The sequence below is a fragment of the Macrobrachium rosenbergii genome, chromosome 30 (assembly GCF_040412425.1).
Source record: "Macrobrachium rosenbergii isolate ZJJX-2024 chromosome 30, ASM4041242v1, whole genome shotgun sequence".
NCBI classification, from domain to species: Eukaryota; Metazoa; Arthropoda; class Malacostraca; order Decapoda; family Palaemonidae; genus Macrobrachium; species Macrobrachium rosenbergii.
In genome coordinates, this window is record NC_089770.1 from 7,839,278 (window position 1) to 7,853,500 (window position 14,223).

At 37.7% G+C, this 14,223-nt stretch overlaps 2 protein-coding genes across 5 annotated transcripts in view; both read left to right on the plus strand.

The window, feature by feature from the left end:
- The window catches only part of LOC136854988 (protein kinase shaggy-like), a 115,115-nt gene that overhangs the window by 90,173 nt on the left and 10,719 nt on the right, over positions 1-14,223 (plus strand). The gene's annotated exons all lie outside the window — the stretch shown is intronic.
- Positions 385-14,223, plus strand: part of LOC136854986 (E3 ubiquitin-protein ligase znrf2-like) — an 86,189-nt gene continuing 72,350 nt past the window's right edge. The window contains exon 1 of one of the 4 annotated variants that reach the window (XR_010857853.1): positions 385-871. The gene's annotated coding sequence lies outside the window, so the exon portion shown is untranslated. The remainder of the gene's footprint in view (positions 872-14,223) is intronic. The other 3 variants (XR_010857855.1, XR_010857854.1, XM_067131666.1) reach the window with 3 other exon arrangements.

A 14,223-nucleotide genomic window follows, 5' to 3' on the forward strand; every position in this document is an offset into this window, starting at 1 on the left:
CTGTCTGTCTGTGCGTTGGAGTGTGTGTGTGTGTGTGTGCGCGCGTGTGTGTTTGTGTACTGGAATTCGTGTGTTTGCTTGTGTGCTTTGTGTGTCTTGTCGTCATGCGTAAGATAGTCTTTTAGGTTAAGAAGTGTGTTCAAGCATTGATGTTTTTGATGTTCAGCAATTTTGTTGTTTTTATATATACATATGTATGTATACATATATGTATATATATATATATAATATATATATATATATATATATATATATATATATATATATATATATATATATATATATATAATGTAATCTCCATTAAAATGGGTTAATCTCCATTAAAGACGCTATTCAGTTCCACAGTATTTATCACAGTATTTACCACCGAATCAAATATCATTCCCCAACATCATCGGAAACGTGAACACTCGAATGCGTAATGGACGAAGATATAGCCGATATCAACAAGCCTGAAAATAAAAAGTGCCAAAAAGTGTCGTCAGTTGTCGTCGTATTTCGCAGCTGTACTCGTCGAGAGGGTGTTTTGGAACCCTGAGGGCGAAGTCGACCGCGCCGACTGGGTGTGGGCTCTCCTCATCCTCCTCCTCCTCCTCCATCACCACCAACACCACCACCACCCTCTCCTCCTCTCCATCGACAGCGGCGCTAGCAGCAGCAGCAGCAGCGGCGGCGGCGGCGGTGGCGGTGGCGGCGGGAGGAGCGGCTCTACTGAAAACCAGTTTGCCTCCTGACAAGGCGGCGTGTGGTGGTTCCCGCGCTCAGAGCTTTCGCGCGCAAATCGCTCGTTTTGGTCGCTGGCGGTTCGAGACTAGCAAGCAAGCGTCTTCAGGCCACACTCGTATGACAGTTGCTTGTAGAGCTCATCTCGGTTGGAAATTTGCTCGGAGATTCGTCTGTTTGAAAATGATAACTTGAATTTTTTTTTGTACTAGAAAACAAAAACAAAGGAATTTTTTGCTCCTTTTTTTAGGCAAGCGTCTTGAAGGCACATTCATACTTGCTTGTTGAATTGATTTCTTTTTTTCACTCTTCTTGTATTGCTGTGAACAGTTGTTCGGTAGAAAGTGACGCTTGATTTTGCTGTAGAAAACAAAGGATTTTTATAGTACGTCTAGATGTCTTATACAGTTGCTTATTGAATTTAATCTTCATATTTAAGTGAAAAATGACAGACTGAAAAAAAATTCACACTTCGATCACAAGAACAAGATTGTCTTTTTAAACGTCGATCAGGATTCTTGTGATATTAGCATGCTTTACGGTGCTAGTGTAGTGAATATTTATCTTTTTTTGTATTTTTGTGTGTTTTAATTTTTGCCAGAAGGGAGCCATTATACGCCCCAGTGTGTGAGGTTCCTGTGCAATTTTTTTTTTTGTCATCTCCAATTTGGTGATATTTTTTTGTGTTGGGTGATATTTTTGTCAAGTTTTTTTTTTTATTGAAGTTTTTTCATCACGTTCATCACCCCAACTTGTAGATTGAAAATAACTGGTAGTTTTTATTCGTGAATTTATGTTTGAAGGTACACTATGCGTGCGTGTGTCTGTGAGAGAGAGAGAGAGAGAGAGAGAGGCAGGCTTCATAAAACGTCACCACAGATCCTGTCCCTTTATCAGGTCTCTCTCTCTCTCACTCTCTCTCAGGACACAGAGAGAGAGAGAGAGAGAGAGAGCTCCTGTTCCTTTAAAAAGTCTCTCAGCTCTGTTCTTTATCTCTCTCTCTCTCTCTCTCTCTCTCTCTCTCTCTCTCTCTCTCTCTCTCTCTCTGGACAGAGAGAGAGAGAGTCTTCATAAAACGTCACTACAGCTCCTGTTCCTTTATCAAGCCCCCTCTCTCTCTCTCTCTCTCTCTCTCTCTCTCTCTCTCTCTCTCTCTCTCTCTCTCTCTCTCTCTCTCTCTCTCTCTCAGGACAGGACATTTTAGCAACACGGTAGGAAGAAGTGGCCGCCCTGAAAGAAGGTTGTGCACGCACGGCTCCGAGATCGATTGCATTTTTAAGTATGCCGTCGATAAATACTTGAGTCGATTCCCCTTGCACGGTTGTTACGCGGTAATTTTCATTCTTTGGGAGGCGTTGAAGTATGTTTATTGATGCATAATTGCAAAGTTAATGTCCTTGTGGATGCAAATGAGGGAGGTGTTGGAGATGGAGAAAGCCGAAATAGGACAGAGAGAGAAGAGAAGAAGAGAGAGAGAGAGAGAGAGTATATATATACGTGCATACATACATATACAGGCACACACACATATACACTTTCAGAATAACGTGGTGGAAGTCCTATAGTCGAGATATTTGAAAAGTGGAAAAAAGATTGAATTAAAAGTTAGATAGATAGAGAGAACATAGACACATTTATAACATATATACATGTATATATATATATATATATATATATATATATATATATATATATATATATATACCTATATATATGCATATATATATACATATATGTATGTGTGTGTGATATACGCACACATACTTCCTGTGCTGGGAAATCCAGTCGTCCGAGATATTAAAAAATATGAATAAAGCAAGAAGTGAAAAAGAGGGCAATAAATGAGAGAGAGAGAGAGAGAGAGAGAGAGAGAGAGAGAGAGAGCCCAGTTTGGCACACGCAGACTAAAGGGAAAGGAGAGAGGGTGGTTTGGGGTGTGTGTTTGTATGTGTGTTTGTATGTATGTGATAACCCGCCCTCCTCCCTACCCCATTCTACCCCTCACTCGGTAGCTGCTTTTCCTCTTTAGCCTTTCTCCCCCTCCCCCTTTCCTTTGCCTCTCCTTCTCCTCCTCCTCGGTATATAACGCTCTTGCAGCCGCAGGAGTTTCAAAGGGCCCCGCCCTTGGTGGACGGCGTGATTCCTTCACATGATACTCTATGTAGGGTCGTGGTGGGTTTTGGTCTACCAAGAATTGACGTTTTGCGTTCTTCCGGTCGCGTTTGCCGCGTTGTTATGCTGTCATACGCTTTTCTTTCCTTATCCTCTTTTACCCCTTCCTTTCTCTTGTTTTTTACTTCTCTTCTTCCATATCCCCTCCTTTCTTCTCACATTTTGATTCTTACCGTCCGTAATCTTTGCGTCATTAGTTTCACATTGTTGATGGTAATATAAAAATCTTCCTTTCTACGGACACCTTTATCTTCCCTGGCCCTTTCCCTCCTCCTCCTCCTCCTCCTCCTCCTCCTCCTCCTCCTCCTCCTCCTCCTCCTCCTCCTCCTCCTCCTCCTCCTCCTCCTCCTTTGTGTTTTTGCTCTTATTTCACAAAGCGCCTCGCTATGTATCCCCTGTTGAACCTTGGGAGAATAAAGCGAATGAATTTAGTAGCCAGCTCAGGAAAAAAAAGGAGAGAGAGGAAAAAAAAAAAAACGATCTTAGGAAGCTTACCTCTTAAGATTTTATCGGATGGGGGGCCTCTTTACTTCTTTATTTTTTTTATTTATTTTTTTTTTTTTGCGTTTTTCGTTTAGCTTTACTTTTCTTTTGTCAGTTTTTGTTCGTTGTTGACGTTCTTTGTATGCTCAGGTAATTAGGTGTTATGTGATATATATACATACATTATATATATATATATATATATGTGTATGTTTATATATATATATATATATATATATATATAATGTTTGTGTGTGTATTCGCTTTGAGTAAGTTCATTTTTTTAGCTTTCATGTTCCCCGTAATTACATCTTTGGAATATTATTATTATTATTATTATTATTATTATTATTATTATTATTATTATTATTATTATTATTATTATTATTATTATTATTTGAAATTCTCTCAAAGGTTTTCTGGTTAATTAGAAATAAACACTATGACCCAAAATACACACGAGGATATGCATCTATACTCACAAGTATATTATAGTGTATTATTTGACAAGTTATCGCATAAACTGCATTATAGTGGTTGTAGTTCAGTGGCAGAGCGTTTGCTAGGTCCCCTGTTCAATCCTTACCTCACCCCACCAGTCGACCCGCTGTGAATGGTTACCAGCCCAACCTTGGTGGCTAGGAGACGTCATGAGGCTTGCAGTTTCATCCCAGAAGACGTTCTGGTAGCCGGAAAGCTCGCATCTTCTGGCTGCTCCCAATTTGTAAGTGGTGTTAATGGGTGCCCAATTTGTAAGGGGTGTTAAGGAGTGCCCAATTTGTAAAGAGTGTTAAGGGGTGCCCAATTTGTAAGGGGGAAGGAGTGCCCAATTTCAAAGTGGTGTTATGGGTTCTTAAGGGTTACCCAATTTCTAAGGGATGCCCAGTTTGTGACAGGTGTTAAGGGGTACCCAATTTATTAAGGGGTTTTAAAATGTGTTAAGGGGTGCCCAATTTCTAAGGGGTGCCTAATTTGTAAGGGGTTTTAAGTGTTGCCCAGTTTCTAAAGGGGTGTTAGGGGAGTCAATTTCTAAGGGGTGTTAAAGAGTGCCCAGTTTGTAAGGGTTGTGCAATTTCTAAGGGGTGCCCAATTTTTAAGGGGGTGTTAAGGGGTGCCCAATTTCTAAGGGGTTTTAAGTGTTGCCCAGTTTCTAAAGGGGTGTTAAAGAGTGCCCAATTTTTAAGGGGTGGTAAGGGCTGCTCAATTTCTAAGAGGTGTTAAGTGTTGCCCAGTTTCTAAAGGGGTGTTAAAGGGTGTCCAATTTCTAAGGGTGTTAAGGGGTGCCCAATTTTTAAGGGGGTGTTAAGGGGTGCCCAATTTCTAAGGGGTTTTAAGTTGTGCCCAGTTTCTAAAGGGGTGTCCAATTTCTAAGGGATGTTAATGAGTGCCCATTTTTAGCGGGTGTTAAGGGTGCCCAATTTTTAAGGAGGTGTTAAGGGGTGCCCAATTTCTAAGGGGTGTTAAGTGTTGCCCAGTTTCTAAAGGGGTGTTAAGGGGTGCCCAATTTCTAAAGGTGTTAGGGGTGCCCAATTTCTAGGGGGTTTTAAATGTTGCCCAGTTTCTAAAGGGGTGTTAAGGAGTGTCCAGTTTCTAAGGGGTGTTAGGAGCCCATTTAAGGGTGACACACAATTTCTAAGGGGTTTTTAAGTTTTTGAAGGGTGTTAAGGGTGTCAATTTCTAAGGTGTTAGGGGTGCCAGTTTCAGTTTCTAAAGGGGTGTTAAGGGGTGTCCAGTTTCTAAGGGGTGTTGAGGGAGCCCATTTTAAGGCTGTTAAGGGGAACACAATTTCTAAGGGGTTTTAAGTGTTGCCCAGTTTTTGAAGGGGTGTTAAGGGGTGTCCAATTTTTAAGGGGTGTTAAGGGGTGCCTATTTTCTAAGCGGTGTTTTAAGGGGATTTAGAGGCAGATGTGTAGCGGCACCACCACACTTTCCCCTTGAACTGGGCGAGTTCGGATGACCTGTCTTTTTTTCATTTCTTGTTTTTTTTTTTTATTTTTATTTTACCTTTGTCTTTGTGAAGGTTCTCTTGGTTTGAATTTTTTTAAAATTATTTTTTGGTTGAGAGGAAATATTTTCTATGATTATTTTTTAGTCGTTTTTATGATCATTGCAGTAATGAAATAATGATATTGTGTTTATGTATCGTGAGGATAACACATATAGTCATGATGATGATAATAATGATGAGAAATGTTATTATAGCAATGTATAGTGTATTTTTGTATCGTGAGGAAGATAACATTATATTCCTGATGATGATAATGATGATGAGGGGAAAGCTTAATATATCTTTTAGCTATTATCATTATTATTACTATTATATTATTATTTATTTTTTAAAAGTACTCTTTGTATTTCCTAGAGAGAGAGAGAGAGAGAGAGAGAGAGAGTGAGTCTTTGCCTTTTATTTCCAATCTCACGATTGAGGTTTTATATACTTCACTCGATGTTCACTTACCTGAAGGATCTTAAATACGCGTCTAACATATTCTAGAGGCTTGCGTTCCCTGTTCGCGTATTCCGCCGATTTCGCGTTTTTCGTGCGCCCGCCTAATTTAACGCGATTCCGTAAGACAATTTCACCAAAGGCCGGATTACCGCCTCGGTCCTATTGATCTGTCTACGGATTTCACAGATTCAGCGAAGCCGTGAATTTGGCTTGATATGCACGCAATGGAGAGAGAGAGAGAGAGAGAGAGAGAGAGAGAGAGAGAGAGAGAGAAGAGAACAAAAAAAAAACTTGCGTGTAAAAAAAACTTGGTCTAAGGTTTGCCTGTTTGGAGTCACTTCGGGATTAATTTTTTTTTCGGTTCTGATATGGGAGTAGTGCCGTCAGTGCACCTCACGTGGTGCACTGTAGGCATTACTTCGGCTCTTTGCAGAGTCCCTTCGACCCGTACTGCAACCTCTTTCATTCCTTGTACTGTGCCTCCGTTCATATTCCCTTTCTTCCATCTGACTTTCCACCCTCTCTAACAATTGTTTCATAGTGCAACTGCGAGGCTTTCATCCTGTTACACCTTTCAAACCTTCTTGCTGTCAGTTTCCGTTTCAGCGCTGAATGGCCTCATAGGTCCCAGTGCTTAGTCTTTGGTGTAGATTTGTATTCTGTTCTATTATGGGTTAGGTACGGAAAATGTTTGTTTTTTTTTATGCTCAAAATGAGGAACGTTTACTAGCCATGGTTACAGTACCAGACCTTGTGTAAACAATGTGAATTTTATCGATTTAGTTATTAGTTATTCTGTTTTTGTATTTCGTCGGTTTTCTTATAATCAGGTTACTATTATTTATTTCCTTTCTCTTTTATTTGTCCCCTAATCCGTAAAATTCCTCCCTCCTCTCCCCATGTAAAGTCTCCATGTACCCCCCCCTAACCCCTCCCCATGTAAATTCTCTCCATGTAAAGTCCCCCATGTAAAGTGTCCATGTCCCCTAATCCGTAAATTCCTACCCCCATGTAAAGTCCTCCCCATGTAAAGTGTCCATGTAAAACCCCTCCCCCCCCTAATCTGTCCCTAAGTAAAGCCCCTACCCCATGTAAAGTCTCCATGTCCCCTAATCGTAAACCCACCCCCCCCATGTAAAAGTCTCCCCTAATATCAAAGCCCTACCCCCTAAACCCCTAATCTGTAAAACCCCACAAAAAGTCTCCATGTCCCCTAATCCGTAAAACCCCTACCCCCATGTAAAGTCTCCATGTCCCCTAATCCGTAAAACCCTCCTCCCCCCATGTAAAGTCTCCATGTTCCCTACTCTGTAAACCCCATGTTCCCCCTATCCTCCCCCCCCATAAAACCTCCCCCCATGTGTAAAGTCTCCATGTCCCCTAACCCCATGTAAAACTCCTCCCCATGTAAAACCTCCATGTCTCCCCTAATCCATAAACCCCTAAAACCCTCCCCCATGTAAAGTCTCCATGTTCCCCAAATCTGTCTCCATGTTCCCTAAACCCTCCCCATGTAAAGTCTCCATGTCCCCTAATCCGTAAACCCCTCCCCCAATGTAAAGTCTCCATGTCCCCTAATCCATAAAACCCCTCCCCCCACGTAAAGTCTCCATGTCCCCTAATCCGCAAAACCCCTCCCCCCATGGGAGGGGCCAGGTAGATACGGATGTCGAGTTGACAGTATCATCAGAGTTCACGTAGAAAGAAATTGTTGTTCATTATACAATTAACTCAAATTATTTAATCGTTTTTGGTCCAAAACCGTAATTCTCGTAATTGTTGTTCCTGAATGGAACTTGACATATAAAGAGGAAGGAGAAAAGCAACACTCCAGACTGTATGTATGTATGGTATATATATATATATATATATATATATATATATATATATATATATATATATATATATATATATATATATATATATATATATATATATATATATATAATACCTGGAGTAAGAGTTTTTACCTGCTTTTCATAATTTCATCATTTTTCTTATATCTTGGTCTTGTCTTTCTGATGGGTGGATATGAAAAGGTGTAGAGGGGAGGAGGAGGGAGGAGGAGGAGGAGGAGGGAAAAGTCATTTTGGGGTTGTGGTGTCTGATGCAGGCAGGGGGATTTAGGGCGAGGGTTCAGAAATCCATACAGGTTCCTGCTTGCCTGCCTTCTCAGGCACAAATATATATATATATATATATATATATATATATATATATATATATATATATATATATATATATATATATATATATATATGTATATATTTGTGTGCAAAAAGCACATGTATTATACACATTAAGCGGTTCCTATTTCAGGATGTCTTGAGAAAAAACAACACAATGTCATTGACACATTATCTGCTTCTAATTGCTGAATTGTGGATGAACTTTTGTGAAAACTTCCACTGCATTAACATTTGGTAACATACAACCTTCGGATCTAATTCTCTGAAATTGATCCATTCTCATTTATAAACTGTTTTAAATTCGTGAGTAACGTCTTTATGTGAACAGAATGACGTGATGAGTTGAAAAAAAAAAAAAACCTACTGGAGAGAGAGAGAAATAAAAAAACATAATTACCTCCTGTGGTACAAGGCATCGACCGCTGTTACCACATCTGTCAAATTGCTCAGAAAGGTCAAGAATTTTTAACCCAAAATATTAGATTTTCTTGGGATTATTTGTTGAGTCATTTGTCGCTCTGTTAGTGAGCATTTTAGGTATTCTCAATGGTTAAGAATCGATTTATGATATTCCAAAGCATATGGCTAGGATTTATGGTATTCTGAAGTATTTACCTCGGAGTTATGCCATTCCAAGGCATTCATCGACGATTTACGACATTCGTAGGGATTAGCTAGGATTTATGGGTATTCTGAAGCAATTAGCAGGGATTTATGCCATTTCGATGCTTTCAAAAGGTTTGGTATCATAGAGCATTCAGAAATTTTTAACGGATTTAGGGTAGTCTGAATTTTTAACATGGATTTATGGTATTCTGAAGTTATTTTTAACTAGGATTTGTGGTATTATGAATTTTTAACAAGGATCTATGGTATTCTGCATTTTTAACACGGATTTATGGCATTCTGAAGTTTTTAACAGGGATTTATGGTATTCTGAAGTTTTAACAAGGATTTTCGGTATTCTCAAGTTTTTAACAAGGATTTTCGGTATTCTGAAGTTTTTTTTAACGAGGATTTAGGATATTCTGAAGTTTTTAGCAAGGATTTAGAATATTCTGAAGTTTTTAACAAGGCTTTAGGATATTCTGAAGTTATTAACAAAGATGTATGACATTTTGAAGTTTTTAACGAGGATTTATGTATTCTGAAGTGTTTAACAAGGATTTATGGCATTCTGAAGTTTTTAACATGGAATTATGGTATTCTCAGTTTTTTTACAAGTATTTATGGTATTCTGAAGTTTTAACAAGGATTGTAGGTATTTTGGAGTTTTTAAAAAGATTTTCGGTATTCTGAAGTTTTTAACAAGGATTTCGGATATTTTGAAGTTTTTAACAAAGATGCATGGCATTTTGAAGTTTTTAACGAGGATTTATGGTATTCTGAAGTTTTAACAAGGATTTATGGCATTCCAAGACTTTTACAAAGATTATGATGTTCCACAACATATACTTGGGATTTATGGTATACTGGAGCATTTATCCGGGATTTATGTCATTTCGAGGCCTTTCGCAAGGATTTATGGTATTCTGAAGTATTTAGCGTGGATTTATGGTATTCGTAGGCTTTTGTCGAGAATTTACAGATTTGCAGCATTCCACAGCTTTTCGCAAGGATTTGTGGTATTGTGGGGCATCAAGTTGGTATTTATGGCATTCTGGAACTTAGCAAGGGTTTACGGCTCTCCGAAACCGACCTATAACCTCTCTACCTCGAAGAGGCAGTTTGGTGCGTCACTTCCTTCCTGGTTAATCCTCCCTACCTTCCTTCCGTGTCCTTTTTATTGTCGTCTTCGGGCCTGGGCTAGAAAAGGGATTAGGTGTGTCAGTCCTGTGAGCTATGTTAAGTGATTGATCAGTGACTAAGATTATAACCTTTTCTTAAGTGGCCGAACTTTTGTGAAATTGTATATCTCTTATTAAGTGATTGATTTCACATTAGCATGTTGCTTAGTTTATTCAGCGCTGACGTCTGCTTGTCACGGTGTGGGAAGAGCCTTGAGTTATAGGCAGTATTATGACAGAAGGTGTGGTCTGTTAGGTAGGATGTTGTGGTACTTGTAACCTAGAGGTATTTTGTTCCTACGCAAATGCAAATCTTCGTTCTGTACATGGGGATTTGGCTTCTATGTAAAGAACTTCTGATTTGTATGTTAGGAAAAATACAGAATACTTTAAAAATTTGCTATTTGTTCTTACACAAATACAAACCTTTGTTCTTTACACAGAGGCTAAATCCATGTGTAAAGGACTTCAGGTTTCAAAACTTGCTATTTTAGCTAGACTAATATCGCAATCAGTGATTGGCCTAAAACTGTAATATTTTTTCCCTAGTCATTAAAATACTAAGCATTTTATATTTTATATATGTAAATGTAAAAAACTGATGTCGACATGGCTGTCATATCGAACACTCAGTGATTGACGTAAAACTGTGATGATTTTCCCGTGTCTTTTAAATACTAAGCATTTTCAAAATTGCAAACATGAAAAACTGGTATTGAAAAGGTCTGTCACATCGAAGATCTACTTTTTGACGTGGAAAACGACCTAGCGTGACCAGCAATGGGACACAATGAGACCAGAGATCCGGTTGACCGAGTTAGGAGGGAATTAGTGAAATTGCCTTTAATGACAACTGACTCTCTCTCTCTCTCTCTCTCTCTCTCTCTCTCTCTCTCTCTCTCTCTCTCTCTCTGGCCGTAATTGTCCCTTCCTTGTCACAGGTGGAATTCGGGCGTGCTGTTCACCTTCAAAGTTTTCGGATGCAGGTGGACACGCCCAGCCCAGCCCTAAGACCGACGTGTGGCGAATTTGCATATTTGTCTGTTTTGTTCAACAAGGTTGCAGTTTTTTTTTTTTTTTATTTCCATCTCGGTGAAAGAGCTGACATTCTCTCTCTCTCTCTCTCTCTCTCTCTCTCTCTCTCTCTCTCTCTCTCTCTCTTTCTGTTTGTGTTTTTCTCTCTTCTCCTCTTTCTTCTGTTGTATCTTCTCTCTCTCTCTCTCTCTCTCTCTCTCTCTCTCTCTCTCTCTCTCTCTCTGTTCTGTATTTTCTCTCTTTTCTTGTGTCTCTCTCCCTCTTGTATCTTTTCTTGTGTTATACTCTCTCTCTCTCTCTCTCTCTCTCTCTCTCTCTCTCTCTCTCTCTTCTCTCTCTCTCCTTCCTTCCCTTGTATTTATGTGACGCGCGATAATCGCCTCTCCGATTTATAGTAGCGTATCTCCTGACGCGGCCTTTTGTAAACGGCAGAGAAGGCGGCTTTGAAACATCAGTTTGACTGACGCCGGGGATCTTAATCCCGTAGTAGGCTTTATCGGCACGAGACGACCTTTTTTTCTCTTCCTCTCTGTCGGAACAGGTGTATGTTTTTAATTAGATTGGAATATTTTGATGGAATCGCTTTTTTTTTATTTAAATATTTTAAAGAGTGGGAATCCCTTTTTTTAATTTAGATATTTTAATAGAGGGAATCGTTTTTATTATTTAAATAAATATTTAAGATAGGGAATCCCTTTTTTTCTTAATTTAGATATTTTAGTAGAGGGAATTGCTTTTTAAAAATTCAAATTTGAACAGATGTTTATTTTTTAATCAAAATATTTTAGGAGGAATTTTTTTTTTAATTTATATGATAGATGGAATCGTTTTTTTTTAATGTAGATATTTTAATAGAGGGAATCTTTTTTTAAATTTAAGTGATAGAAAGGATCACTTTCCTTTTATTTAAATTTTTTAATAGAGTGAATCTTTCCGAGAAGGTTTGCGTGACGGGACTGAAAATTTGATTTGTGTTGCGTTTTTATTTTATTCAAGAGTTCGAGTGGGGGAATGCATTTTATAAGGCTGTGTGTGAAATTACTGGAATGATTTACTTTCTACTTTATAATAATTTTTAAGTTGCGCTGGTGTGAATATTAATAGGAAAAATATTAAGTTGCTGTTGCATCAAAGTTAAAAGGACTACGTTAATATATTGGAATTTATTTATTTTCACTTGTGATAATTTTAAGTCGCGTTAGAATAAATATTTACAGGAATAATTTAAAGCAGATATTGCATGATATATTTGTTTTCTGTAAAAGAAAACTATTGGATGGCTTATTTGTCTGTCCGTCCGCACTTTTTCTGTCCGCCCTCAGATCTTAAAAACTACTGAGGCTAGAGGGCTGCAAATTGCTATGTTGATCATCCACCCTCCAGTCATCAAACATGCCAAATTGCAGCCCTCTAGCTTTAGTAGTTTTTATTTTATTTAAGGTTAAAGTTAGCCACAATCGTGCTTCTGGCAACGAATAGGATAGGCCACCACCGGTCCGTGGTTAAAGTTTCATGGGTCGCGGCGTATACAGCATTATACCGCGACCACCGAAAGATATATTTATTTTTCGTGGCCTTTATTACAGGGTGTAGCGGCTGTACAGAAAACTCAATTGCGCCGAAGAAACTTCGGCGCATTTTTTTTTTTTTTTGCGTGTATAATGAAATTCTTTGCTGTAGCAGAGTAAAGTAACTTAATGAACCTTTTTAGAAGGATTTGCAGATGGAATAAAAGATCTTGAATTCTTTGATTTGGCCATTCTTTTATGCTTTTATTTTTTCCCTGTAGCATTATTTTGTAGTGGTCTTGTGTAAATATTGTTGCGTCGGAGTCTTTTTAAGAAGCTTTGAAATATTTTTTTTATGCAGAGTATTTTTGAATATTGGTTTCATAATCTCAAAGTAATGCTTTGAGAATGTTTATTGACAGTCCTGGTTTAAGTGTGCTGTTATTGTGTATGTGTGTGTGTTTTTTTTATATGATTTAAGACCTTAACCGCTTTAGAATGGTGAACATTTTCGGATTTGTTTTTATTTGTTATTGTGTTTGTAAATTCACTGCTCTTAATCTTCAGCATTATGAATTATATATATATATATATGCATATGTATGTATACGTACAGTATATACTGTACATGTGTAATATATATTATGTATATATATATATGTATACATACATACATCAGTTCTAGTCAAAACTAATGAATACCTGATATTTAAGTACTTAACGTCTCTCTCTCTCTCTCTCTCTCTCTCTCTCTCTCTCTCTCTCTCTCTCTCTCTGTGAGGTGTCTCTCTATGTGTACCATATTTGCTAAATGAACATAACTGCTCTCTTTTCCAGAAAAGTAAAATGTTTATTGCATAACATTCTGTCAGCCTCTCTCCCATAATTCCCAAAATTCTCTCTCTCTCTCTCTTCTCTCTCTCTCTCTCTCTCTCTCTCTCTCTCTCTCTCTCTCTCTCTCTCTCTCTGAGCTGAAAGCCAGGGCACACTAACCCGTTTTAATTACTCATACTGACACAGTTCATTCTCCTTGTTTTTGAAGCCGCGTAATTGTGTTCCGTGTCATACGAGTTCGCATCGCGTATAATTTATTTTATTTTGGGGGCCGTTTATGCATTCAATTACGTCCGTCTACCTGGTTTTGCCTTCGTCCGTAAATGCGAGTGGAGTAAGCTCGAAGGTTGGCTGTGACGGCTAATTGTTTTTGTGCTTACAAGGGTATTAATTTAGTAGTGCTGTCTGTGTCAGTGTGAGATATATATATATATATATATTATGTATATATATTTATATATTTATATATTTATATATATACTGTATATATATTATATATATACGTATATATATATATATATTTATATATATATATATATATATATATATATATATATTGTGTACTGTATATATATTATAATATATACATATTGTGTGTGTATTTATGTATGTAAATTCGTAATTTTTTGATGCACGTATGCACACATACACACCACACAAACACATACATACACACTTTATATATAATATATATATATATATATATATATATATATATATATATAATATATATATATATATATATATATATATATATATATATATATATATATATATATATACATAGAAGAGAGAAAGAGAGAGAGAGATTCTCTCTTCAAGTCAAGTAGTGTGCACTCTCTCCCTCTCTCTCCCTCACACATATCTATAATATATATATATATATATATATATATATATATATATATATATATATATATATGTATATATATGTGTGTGTGTGTGTGTGTGTGTGTGTGTGTGTGTGTGTGTGTGTGTGTGTATCATTGACCTGTTCATCTGTTTCTGTTTAACCACTGCTATTCCCCCTCTCAATTATACAT